Source organism: Paramormyrops kingsleyae, chromosome 9, assembly GCF_048594095.1.
Source record: "Paramormyrops kingsleyae isolate MSU_618 chromosome 9, PKINGS_0.4, whole genome shotgun sequence".
NCBI lineage: Eukaryota > Metazoa > Chordata > Actinopteri > Osteoglossiformes > Mormyridae > Paramormyrops > Paramormyrops kingsleyae.
Genome location: NC_132805.1, coordinates 30772379 through 30785523, shown reverse-complemented (window position 1 = coordinate 30785523; position 13145 = coordinate 30772379). Strand labels below are relative to the sequence as shown.

General features: G+C 50.1%; 1 protein-coding gene across 1 annotated transcript in view; it reads left to right on the top strand.

Moving 5' to 3' along the window:
• cdkal1 (CDK5 regulatory subunit associated protein 1-like 1) overlaps positions 1-13145 on the top strand; it is a 203727-nt gene that overhangs the window by 169239 nt on the left and 21343 nt on the right. The gene's annotated exons all lie outside the window — the stretch shown is intronic.

Below are 13145 nucleotides of genomic sequence, written 5' to 3'. Positions count from 1 at the left end.
TTATTCCATTATTAACCTAAAATTAGCTACATCAAAAGTTTTGGGGCAGTTTATAAACCGTTCATACTATTTACAAGGAAATAAAGCGCTTACATACATGTGCATGGTTGTGCAGACTTGTCTGGAATTGAAAATCTCATGCCAGTTAGATGACCAAAGTTCACATCTCTGCGATATTAACCAATCAGGTGTTCCGGCACCTATTAAGGTGACACTTAAGAAGCTCTCCCTTAAGCAGTCACTTAAGAGACTGTTTGGGAAACAGACGTAGGAAAAAAAAGAAAACGTTTCATAAGATATATCTTTAGAGTCTTCGTAAGATGCTATGATTCATCGTTATCGGGAAATGCCCCCCCGGTCTCTCGGTTCTGCTTAGTGTTCTGCTCTGCGGTTCTGCTCAGTTCTTGCAGGGGCTCCTAGTCCCTCCCGCCTAGTTCTCTCTCTGGCTGGTTCTGATGGAGGCGGATACAGGGTCTTTGGAGGTTCCCCGAAGCCTCCGTAATGCTACCTCATTCGTAGGTTCTATCTTCTGACAAAGAACTTATGAACAACCTACTGTTAAGAAGGCTTCGGTAAACTGACCCCTGAACGTGCAGGGTCATGACCCAGAGTGACCAGCTGGCCGAAAGACACTCAAAGTCACTAGTTTCATGAGAAATTTCTATTCATGAAATGTAGATGAAAATGATTTTCAAATCATTCCTTTCACTGTTATGCTACTATGAGTTATGAAAGGAAGCATCCATGCATATATGTTGTTATAATTAAAATGTCTGGTAGCTGATTATGATATAGCCTGTTTCTGTGCTTTTGAGCAAGCAGTAGAATAGGTTTGAGATTATACTGCAGGGCTGAGCTGTCTGAACCAAAAGAGTTGTTCATTTTGTTGGTATAAATACACAATAAAGAACTGGTTTTCTGGTCAGTACTGGTCAGGCTGTGAGCTTCAGAAAGGCCGGCGCAAATTTAATTTGAAGTATGCACATGTTTTTGCACAAAGATCCCCGATCCGTTGTACTTGCACCAAATGACTTGACTGTTCATCCACCTGAAATGGGTTTGTAAATGAAATGTTAGTCCTACAAAATGATAGAGGGGTAAAAAAAAAAATTTAGGGCGAGGCCAGATTCTCAGTTAAACCACTGCAGAACAGCGGAGTATGAGGGTTAAGATGGTTTAAGGTACTCTGAGGTGCTTTTAAGGGCAGCTGATTTTTGTTTTCTTGGGGGGTAGCATGGGAGGGGGCCGTTTGTTTGGCAGGGTGAACTTTAAGCCAGAGTCGTGCCTCTTTTGGGAAGAGAGGGGCCTTACAGATTTTATTTTTATTAAAAAAAAATTCGGATTTTGCTTCAATCTGAAAAGGGTCAGAGTGTTTTGAAGCCCCCCCCCCGCCCCCACGTGGATGGGTCCTGCCCCACAGACAGTTCCGGACGAGCCTGGCGCCGACCCAGCTGAGCATATTAAAGAGCGCGGTTCTGCTGGGCCCTCCACGCTGGCTTCCCCCAGGTCCGGTAAGCCCTCAGCTGTTCTAACAGAATTATCCCCAGAGCCGTCGTGTCTCTCTCTGATTTTTATTTTTCCTTTCTTGGGGAGAGCAGAAATGTCAGTTTCTGATTCACCAGTTATAGGAGGATTACGGGATTAAATTAACGAGTTTAGACAGCGGTCTCCCCATTGCCGCGGTAATCTCCTTACTCCAGTCGCGGCAGATGACGAGGCCGTCGGGATGAGGCCGGGAGACGGACAAAAAGGTGATTATTCCGCGTCCGGTGCGGCGTCGCCTAATTCTCACGGATCAGCCCCCGCACCAGTTACGGTGTAATGTGTGTAATGAGCAACCGGACAGTGGGCTTCTTTTGGCTGGTAACAAGGCGAAATGAAGTGAAACGCTGCCCCCCTCCCCCACCCCCCCAAGAATCACAGGCTTTTCATTTATTCCCCCTAGAAGGCTGCGAGGCAGTAAATCCTTTTATCAGAGCTGTTTCCAGCATGCTGCACCCCTCTCCTCTGATCCCCCCCCCCCCCCCCGATACGTCCTGTGCAGTGTTTGATTCGCACCCTGTCAGATCCATAGGAATCAGTGGTGCTGGTGCCCCCCCCGCCCCCCACATGTCCAGACACTTGGCCCCTGGTTTTCGTGACGCCTCTGGTCCTCTGGTGTCCCCATCCGCTCCGCTAACCGGCTCGTTTTGGTCTGAGCCCCCAGGGCCCTTCAGGTCCGGTCTTGACGGCTGTGGGACTCTCCGCACCTCCCCTCCGAGGCAGGAAACACCCCCACGGCGTGCAACTCGCCCAGAGCTGCCCTGCTCCCCTCCACCTGCACCCCGCGCCCATCAAAGCGTCCCGCTTCCTCTAAACTGCCCTGATTTACGGCCCCTCGCTTCTTTTCATCCCGCCGGGTTTTACCTTAGAGGGGAGAGTCAGCTGTTGGCTGCAAGCTTTTCATTTTCTCTCCGTATTTTAATTTTCTTTTTGTTTCCTTCCCATCTCCCTTCGCAGCCCGGGGCGTTTCTCTTTGCTCTCTTCTTTTGCTGACTGACCTGCGCTGCCTTTTCTCCTCCTCCTCCGATCGGGCTCCTCAGGCCCCCCCCCCGCTCCCCCCCGCTGTTCAAACTGTCAGCCGTATGACAGCATAGCCCGTTGGCCAAGCCGAACTGCGGCTCTGGTTTCTCCGAGGACGAGCCACTTAGATGGTCTGTTTCTGCGCCCGTCTGTGACGCGGCCTTTCAGCTGGACGGCGTCTGGCTCTAGCGCCCTCCAGTGCAGACAGGCATTGATGGCTCTGCTTCCAGTCTGCCGCAAAGCATTCTGGGAACAAGAGTCAGCAACCTGTTCATCTCCGTGAATTGTGTTTATTGGGCAGTGTGTGGCTCGGTGGATTAAGTCACGTCTCCATAATCAGAAGGTTGTTGGTTCACATCTCATGGCTGGCAGAGAGCTTTGGGCCCTTAAGGCAGGCTCTTCGCCCCCACTGGCTGACCCGGTCTTGTATGCCATTTTGGCATCTGCTAAACGGCCCATCTCTCTTTCAGATCACCCATCCACGTGTAACGCAACGCTCTGCTGCGGCAGGTTCTCGCACCTTTGTGTGAGTCATCGCTTGTCGGCTCTTTGGGCAGCTGCTCGTGCAGCTCCTCAGAGAGCCCAGGACACGTCACCATCACCGTCACCATCTCTAATCGTTAAAGGACGCCCGGCCCTTTGGGGTCTAGCTAACAGCCTGTACTGCATTGTTCCGCACCCGGTACTTGACACTTCGGCAAATTATCGTTCTTGTCTTAATTTTTTTTGTATATTTTTATTTGCTATATTTTTAATGCTTATTTTATTTCACACTCCTTAGGCATCTGGGAATTCTCCTCCCCTCCAGTCAAACCAGCACCCCCCGGTCTCCTGCCCCCCCCCCCCGGTCTCCTGCCCCCCCCCCCCACCAGTTTCAGTGTGTTTATGTATAATGTATACCTGCAGCGCTCCGGGCCGGCTCACTCCAGAGCGCTGTTTTATAGGATAAATCTAATTCCGCCTCACTTCCTGCTGAAACATGCAGCACAGTGTTATTCCCGGCCTGCTTTGTGCAATACAGCGAGTCTTGGACTGGGGTGGGGGGGGGGGGCACGTTCTGCAGCAAGGTTTGCGCCCGGGGTGGGTAGGGTGCCGAGCAGGCTGCCTCGAACCCGGAGCCACGTCTGACACGGTGACCTGCGGTGAATGTAAACATCGTCTGTCTTACTCATGAGTCCTCCTCTTACGTTCTTTTGTTTTGCTTCAGAATGAACTGGGGGTGTTTTTTTCTTTTTTTTTATTGTGTTTGTTTGTGTTTGTACTGGCATGTCCTCCATTCTCCATTGTTTTGAAGCACTCTTGCTGCACGCTGGTGAGTTCAACACCCCCTGCGGTCTGCGGGCCATGGTGTGGTCCAGACTGCGGGAAAGCAGGCTGAGGGGGGTCGAGGGGGCCATACCGCACATCACCCCCCCCCCAGCGGTTACCCTTCAGGTTCTCCTTGACACCCCCCATTCCTCCACTGCTGTACCTTATTTCTGTGCCTTTTGGGGGGGGGGGTCCACAGATGGATGGGTCCGCCCACTAATGGCAGAGCTCGTTTGCAGACGGGGGCCGGGGGACGTGTGACTGAGGGGCCCCACATAGCTACCAGGGATAGCGAAGGCGAGTGCGCGGTGCGTAACACCCCTGTCCCACTATGTTTAATGGGGGCCACTCCAACCTCCCACACCCCCCCCCCCCACACACACATCCATCACGCTTAATGGACCCCATGTCGTGCTCCTGGCGCCACTGACAGAAAGGGGGACACATCCGTTTTCCGTCCAGTCCATATGCCGGCCCCCGTCTCCTGCATGTGCACCCCTCCCTGTGAGGGCCCCCACTGCAGGTGCCACGCATCCTTGGAAAGAATGGAATGAATTTATGCAAAATCATTCCAGGACAATTGTGCGACGGATGGAGAGATCTTTACTCCTAAGCTGGTTTGCATCATCTGCGTCGCCTCCAGTTGAAGTTAACAGCCTAACGTTGCGTTTCCGTTTGATACTCGTAACTTGTAAATTCAGAGTTCCTAGACGGAAATTTCGACCGGAACGTCGCCTGAAGTCAGAATCCCGACTCGTTAACTAGGAGGAATCGACACACCCTCAGAATTCAAGATGGCGGCGTCCTTTATCAACATAAGTGAAAGTTGTAGTTTTACACTGTTTATTAGCACGTGCGTAGTTGTGGCTCATTAAATCGGTCGTACGCACAAGTACTGTCCAACCGCGATCTGTGGACGTGTTGCTACGGTGTTTTTATGTGCAAAATACTGCCTAATGCGTTGTTATCCACTCATATTGCTAACAATGGCTAACAAATAAGTGAGGCCCAATTCATTAAGCAGGATTGCTTAAGCGGACAACAGATTGAAGGTGGTCTGGCCTAAATGTAAGTACGAAGGTAAAGGAAATTGAACTGGGGTAAATTAAATCCGGGTCAGCAAGAAATCTTGCTTTTTGAAACGGGTCCCTGGTACAGCGAAATGGCTTAGCGACTTGCTGTTAACTTGGGTGTGACGTCATTCCCAGTTCTAAGTTCCACTAAATGGAACCCCTCCCCGCCCGGGGCTGCCCAATAAGACGCTCTCTGTCTGAAATATGATTGGAAGGGGCGTGGTCTCATCACAGCAGGACGGGGATCTTAGAACTTTATGTAATGTCGTGGTAAACAAGAACATGCACAGGAGTCAAGCCTGTCTTGTGTGTCTTTTGTTCTTTCCTTGGGCGATGTTAGAATTAGTTCACTCTCAGTGGGGGGGGGGGATTTGTTTATCTGAGGAACCGGTTTCACTGTCTTCATTGTCAGATTATTAACTGCGTTATCTGCAGTGTGCGATCACGTCCAGGACGTCACACGCTCTGCTGTCTGTCTCCGGCGTCTGTCATACCCTTGGCGGAACGCAGGTCCACCTTCATCCCACTTTAGGAGCGCCGGCACTCTCCTGGTGGGGGCCTCGAAGACAGACGGGTGCCGTACCCCCCACCCGCACCTCCCGAATGAGGGCCTGTCGGCGTTAACCACCGGCAAACTTTTTTCCATGTTCCCCTAGGGAGTCAGGAAGGTTTAATTAGGCGACTGTAAGGAAGCAGGAAAAGCGGGAATCTGGAGCTGAGGATGGAGATGGTTTGAGGGAGGGGGGTCAGATGTATGAGTGGGATATGGGATCCTGTCATTTGCCTAGCAACAGGCCTGCCGGCTGCATCTTAGACTGCAAAGCTGCGATTCTGCCTGCTAATTATCCCTGTGAACAAACACGGGCAGTTAGCATCAGCCTCAGCGTGCTACGACTTTTTTTTTTCCCCCATGTGATCAGAAGGTCGCTGGTTCAAATCCCCGGGTCCACAGAGTGATGTCACCATTGAGCCCATGTGCAGTGCTCTTCATCCCCAATTCCTCTGACCTTGCTTTCCCGAAAATGTACGTCGCTTTGGATTGAAGTCTCAGCTTAATAAATGAAAATATAAATGTATCGTTAGCTGATAAAAGAATTAGAAGTTCTGATAGTTGCACTTAAAAAGGCTTATGAATAAGATACATGGAATACATATTGTAGGAAGAAATTAGCTGAATATTCTTCTAGCTTTTTATGTATTAAATATTTCTGATAACCAGCTCTCAAGCCCTAACTCTGATCGTCATCGTCCCGCCAGAACTCCCCGCCTGTCTACTCCGTGTGGATTTCACGCGATGTTTTGTCGCGGAGATGCCTCCTGTCAGATGCGGCTGTGGGAATTTGATGACGGATTTTTCTGTTATGCCATGACAGCTCTTACGGCGTCACGGAGCTCTCTGAAGAACAAGGATCGGGGGGGGGGGGGGGGGGCTGAGTCATCGTGGCCTTGATCTGCATCGGGGGCACATTCTCACCCACCGTCACCAACCCCTGGGGGGCCGTACCTTTTATCCGAGTTTTGAGCGGCAGTCTGGGAGTGATTCCTGAGTTGGAGTCTCCGTCTGATGGCAGGAGACTTCCTTAAGTGTCACCGTAGGTAACCCCTCCCCCACCACGCTCTGGGGGCCCGGCCGTCAGGAGCATCAGCCGATGTTGTGGGACATGTGCCGAATCTGGCCTTCCAGCTCTCCGCCTTGCGCATAGCGACGTGTGGGGGAGGCCAGATCCGCAGAAAGGGGGCCGATCTCCTAAATGGATTTTAAACTGTGTTTATTAAAGCACTTTAGGCGGCGGTCATGCGGCCTTTACTGCAGACGGCGTGCTGGCCGTGTGTGTTTCTGCTCCGCGGGGTCTAGAGAGCGGATCCGGAACAGATTCACGGGTTAATCAGAAACACCCCGTGGTCGGATAGACGCGGATCTGGCCGTGCTCCAGAGCCCGTTTATCCGTTGGAGGGAAGTGTGTGTCACTGGCTTTTGCCGTCTTGATGGTGGCATTGTCATTTCGTTAACGTTTTAGCTGATGCCCCTAAAGTTATTACTCACTATTGCTGATAGTAACTTAATTACGCGGCATTATTAAAATCTGTTTATAAACGGTGCGGCCGGCACGGCCTGCTCGCTGCACCTTACGGTGCCGCCCCCCCCCTTACGGTGCCGGCCCCCCCTTAATGATGATCTTACGTCGCATCGCCGGCATCGCTCTGCACGGGAGCCCAATCTTACTCGCCGCCCAGTAATTGTAAATAATTAAAGTGCCCGCATTTCCACAGGCATTGGGGGGGGTGGGGGCGGGTTATGGGGCGGGGGGGGAGCCTGTGAGATATAATGCATCGGACGCAGGTGCAGAGCAGTGCACCAAAGAAGCTGCCCCAAAAAACATGGGGGGGGGGCGTTAAAATGGGGGGTTTCAACAGCCAAGAAAGCATTAGTAAGCTGACAGGACCCCAAGCTGCACGCACACAGTACTGCCAAGCGCTATTCAGCGTGGGGGGGGCTGATGATTGTTATTCAGCTGTCCTTAATGAGATGCAGTGCCCAGCGGTGGGGGGCGGCTGCCTCACTGCCTTTCTCATGCTAATCAGGCGCCATTATAGCCCCCCCCTTCATGACCCCGGCCGGCAGATCTGCCCCCCCACCTTCCCCACGATGAAGTTTTGTTTGTTTTGTTACAGGGGTGTTTACATCATCACCCCCCCCCCCCTTTCAGTTTTATCATGGTTTCTCTCTGCTATGACGTGGTCCGGTACAGATGGAGCCTAGAGAGAGAGAGAGTGGGGGGGGGGGGTTTGTTTTTAATGTACCAGTTCTGTGCGTGTAAAGCAGTACCCCCCAGGGTCCAGTATGAGTCCCCCCCAACTGGGGAGATTTCACGCTCTCCCAGTCCGACCCCATCAGCAAAAGCACAGATCCACCGCCCCCCCCCCCCCCATTACTCAGCATGAATGTGAGTCTCCCTTGTGGTCCTGCTCCCGGGGTGTTCGTCTCTGTCTGGGATGGCTTTTTTGTCAGGGAGGGGTGTGTGCAGCCCTCGTAAATTCGGCTACTCTGTCTCTAAATACGGAGTGTGGGTGCAGTAAGGGGGCAGCATCTGGCTACTTCCTACCAGGCCTGTCCGGCTCGGACAGTCCCTACATGGTGGAACCTGCGGACAGTCCCTACACGGTGGAACCTGCGGACAGTCCCTACACGGTGGAACCTGCGGACAGTCCCTACACAGTGGAACCTGCTGCCCTGGTTCTTTGAGTTCCAGATTTTATCTGTCCCATACACAGACAGACACCATGTACTGAAATGCTTTCCACCTTCTTCTAGGATTGTGCTCGTAAGGAAAATGCGTAATATGAAGAATAATTGTATAAAAGCATAGATAACAATAAATAAGATTGAAATACCAAAATAAGAGTAGAACTAAAAAAAAACAATAAAGACAATAAAAAGAAAAGCAAAAGATGTCAGTATCTGTGTGTTCTATCTTTGTATAGAACAGCTGTGGTTCTGATTGGAGAACACGGCGTTTCCATGGCGCTGAGGAGGGCGTGGCTATGCCGTCTTTAATCTCAAATGCGATTCCTTCACACTCAGTATTGCGTTATGCAGCTTTTGTTGTTCCCTGGTCGAAGGTCTCACACCTCTGGGACCTGGGTTCAAGTCTCTGCCATGGCTCCATGTGTGTGGAGTTTGCATGTTCTCCTCATGTCATCATGGGGTTTCTCTGGGTACTCCGGTTTCCCCCCCACAGTCCAAAAACATGCTGAGGCTGATTAGAATTACCAAACTGCCCATATGTGTGTGTGTGTGTGAGTGACTGGTGTGTGAGTGACTGGTGTGTGAGTGACTGGTGTGTGAGTGTGCCCTGCGATGGGCTGATTGTCCCATCTTGGGTTGTTCCCTGCCTTGCTCCCGTAGCGTGTGGGATAGGATCCGGACCCCAACAACCCTGAATGAGGCAAGCAGATACAGAAAATGGATGGTTGTTCGCTGGCATCAATGCCGAGTTTCAGTCATACTTGTGATAAAGTTTGTTGATCTTAATTTTTTTTAATCAGTTGTGACTCACCTGTACTTTACTTATGATTTTAGACGTTAGTCATTATTTGTTCAATTTGTATAAATCGAGGTTTTTAAAGTGGATCATGATTCTGCTAGCAACAATCTCTGCAACCACCGAAAAGCCTTGATGTTGTATTTGAAAATCAAATCACCCATAAATAGATCCTACTGTACGTAGAATTGCTATGAAAAGCTTTCTTCATGAAGTGTAAATGTTTGTTCTTGATGAATGCAGAGTAATTAATCCCCGCTGATAGTGTGCTCTTTTTCAGGATGGGGAGGACTGGCCTTGTTATGGTTTCTGCTGCCTTTTGGTGGAATGCAGGCTTGTCTTCTGCTCTGAATGGACGAGGCTTTAACTCGCTTCCCTCCATTTAAAAGACTCCCACATGCAGTTCTTGTGTTTTTCCGTAGCAAAGTTCAACTGGGGGTCAGAGGCCAGGTCAGACTGTGTCTCTGGAGCAGTTGTAGTTAAGGGCCTCTGTCATGAGATTTAAACCCACAACCTACCAGACATTGGCAAAGATTCCTAACTGTCTGAGCTACATGCCACTGCTGACATCTTTACAGAGGCAGCCATGTCTGACTCCACCCACATCCACCCATGTCTGACTCCACCCACATCCACCCATGTCTGACTCCTCCCACATCCACCCATGTCTGACTCCACCCATGTCTGACTCCACCCATGTCTGACTCCTCCCACATCCACCCATGTCTGACTCCACCCACATCCACCCATGTCTGACTCCACCCACATCTGACTCCACCCATGTATGACTCCACCCACATCCATCCATGGCCCCAGCCTGCATTTGAACCCTCTCTAGGAGGTGCCACTGACATTATCTGGTGACTTTCCCAGCCGTCCTCCATGCCTGGGCTGCAGAGACACTCCTGTGAGCGGGAATTAATCTTTGTGGGGGGAGGGGGGGGGTTATGGCCATTAGCCTGAGAACAAATTTAGCAAGCAGTATGCCGTAATTGCAGTGCGTGTTTTCTACTCAGTGTGTGTGGGAGGGGCGGGGGCAGTAGAGTCATTTATAAAATTAATGTATATAATTTGGCTAAAAAGGAAATATAAATGTTATTTTGTATTAAGTAATACATTCCGTTCATTAGTATCTGTTTTAAAAATGTATTTTCGCACTGGTCTTTACACACCCTCGCCGTGGTAAGCGGTTCATTTTTAATTCCGTGGGGTAGCACAGCGAAAGCTCGACCCCCATCACACATAGCCTTCATCCAGAATCATTTCTTTGTCAGGTGGACCTTTTCCTTTCTGAAGGGGGGGTGGGGGTGTGTGTTTGCGTTTGCTTGTGCTGTCTGTGACCCGAATACAGCGCGGCTTTCCTTCCCCCTCGCCTGTGTTCTGTTGCAGCTGTTATTTGTAATGATTGAAATCGAAACACCTGGAGATTTTGCTGTGCACCTCCGGGTTTATCGGAAGGTCGCCGGGTTGAATCCCTGGGCGGCAGAGTGATGTCACCGCTGGGCCCTTGAGCTAGGCCCGTAACCCCCAGTTGCTGCAGGGGACCGTCTGGGCCGCATAATGCAAAATGTACGTCGCTTTGGATAAAGCGTTTGCTAAATAAATAAAATGTGATGTAAATGCAGTCTGCCCTTCACCTGTGCTCAGAGTTTGCAGTTATTTTTCATATGATTAAAATCAAAACACCCTTGGATTTTAGGTTCCTCACAAAGCCATATAAATGCAGATTTCCCCCACAAACCTCCACCTTGGCTGTTAAATTTTCTGCCTGATAGTGATACAGTTTGGATCCCCTCGTATCGGCCGCCATCTCGGTTTCCTCCTGATTGTTACTGTCGCTCCCTTGCTTCATACTTAAGTAGCTGTTTGCGGAGAGCGTCGTCTATCTTTCCGAAATGCCAGTCGGAGGCGATGCGAGTCGAAGGGATTTGCCGTCGGACATGGCGCTGTGTCACGTCCCCGCCTCAAACCCACACCGCCTCGCATAAATCTCCCCGTATCAGAGCCGCGTTTGTATTGCTTGGGGAAGAAATCTGTGCCGTCTTTATGCTGTGAGATGAAAACATGACCCAGCATCGGATCTGGGGATGATTTCTTTTAAAATCTTAATGCAGTTTGGACGTGGCGAGCTGGGTGTAATGAGATCTGTGTGCGAGATTATAATGTGATCGGGACCTGCGGTAGGTGGCTTTTATCCCACCAATGAGGCCTCGCATCACAGACCCGCGTCAGCTTTTATTCCCCTAGGAGGAACCTGCAATAATTTTCTGTGTACAATTGGAAGTTCCTGTGCAGAATTCTCTCTCTCTTACAAAAAACGATTACAGAATTTATAAGGATGAGTTATGGAGTCCATCTACCGCTTACCATGTTATATATGATTGCCGTCGATAACTGAATTACGCTTTTTTTTTTTATGCTAGCAATGCAGATTTCCCACAGTTCCTTGCATATTCAACAGGTCCAGGAAACAGATCCATGAAAAATAAATCCTTTCCCAGCTCCGTCCGGCCCCACAATCGGCCCCCTGCATGGAGGGGTGGTCGAGTGAATGTCCAGCCCTGAAGGGGGGGGTTAACGACATCTTACCCTGTGTCTGGCCGTCCCTCATTGACGAGACCCATTAACCGCACTGCCCAGCCCCCCCCCCCACAACCCCCCAGAAGCTAATTCTACATGTTCCTGGTGGCTAAGGATCGCCTGATGAAGTGGGCGCCACACTGCTCCCCGTCAGTCTGTGTGTCTCTCTGTATCTGTGTCACAGAGTCTAGCCAAGGGCTGCTAATGTTCCCCAGCTGTAAGAACAGAACTCCTTCTGTCAGAGGCCCTTTGCAGTCATGGTGCCCATCAGTCTCTATCGACATGGCCCTAGACTCTGTGTGTGTGTGTGTGTGTGTGTGTGTGTGTGTGTGTGTCTCTGTGTGTCTCTGTCTGTCTGTCTGTCTGTCTTTATGTGTGTGACTTATGTATATATTACATTATGCGGATCAAATATCGCCACAATCTGATAAAAACCTGTTGTTTTGATTTTGTGGGGACCATTTTTGGGTCCCCTCATAGGGAAATTCAATTCTATAAAATCGGCAAACAAAACTGAGAAAAGTCTTATATTTTGAGGTTTCGGCTGAGTAGGGGTTAAGCTGGTCATTGTTAGGATTAGGGTTTTGCCTATAGAAATGAATGGATGGTCCCCACAAGGATATGAATACAGACGTGTGTGTGTGTGAGAGAGAGAGAGAGAGAGAGAGAGCGAGATCACAGGACCAACTGAAACACTGAGAGAATTTGAGAGAAACTACATAACTGAACATTTAACTTCTGGTAATGAACAAGCCGTGTAATAATCATACTTGTAAAGGTCCTATTTCAGACACATTAGGTTTTTTTTTTTTTTACTCTCTAGCTGGTATGCTGCCCCCCCCCCCCCCCCACAATAAGCAGCTAGTACATTACATGGATGTATTTGCTTCTCATTGGTAGCTTGATGTGTGACATCCCACTGTCTGCTCCTCTTCCCAGCCTCTGCCTGATAACCTGTATATATCCCCCTTCACCCCCCCCCCCCCCCCCCCCCAACCTTGTTTCCGCAGTTGCGATCTATGTGCTGTATCTATGTTTATTTACATATATTTCATTTCTGTATTTAGCTGCATTACAAACCGACGTGCCGGTATGTCAGTACTCTTTTTGTCGGGGGTGTGAGGACAGCCGGCCCCCCAGGTGACAGCCCAGCACAGCAGGGACCTTATCTGACCTGATGTGCCTTGTCTGTTTTCTGGCCAAAAGAGGGCACCATGGTGTCATTCCGTTTACTGCGGGGTGATAATCAATCAAGTGTTAAGTAACGGACGGGGGGTGGTGTTGGGTCTGTGGGTGCCTGCTGCGTCCTGAGGGCGCGGCTGACCCAAGGGTGTGCTCACATAACTACCATCGGCGTTTTCTTAGCGTGATAATGCGTAAATTAAATCATGCTCATGCGATAGCTCATTTCAAAGCTGCTTTGCCTCTGAAACCAGACGCTCTTCTTATTAACATGTGTGAATGTGTCTTTTTGTTGAACAGCTAGCATTATACATATAAAACGTATCAAAGACCCCCCGTCCACCTTTTGTTAGAGCCCTCGTTAGCTTGCGTGCTCACAGAGGCTAATCCGCGCTAA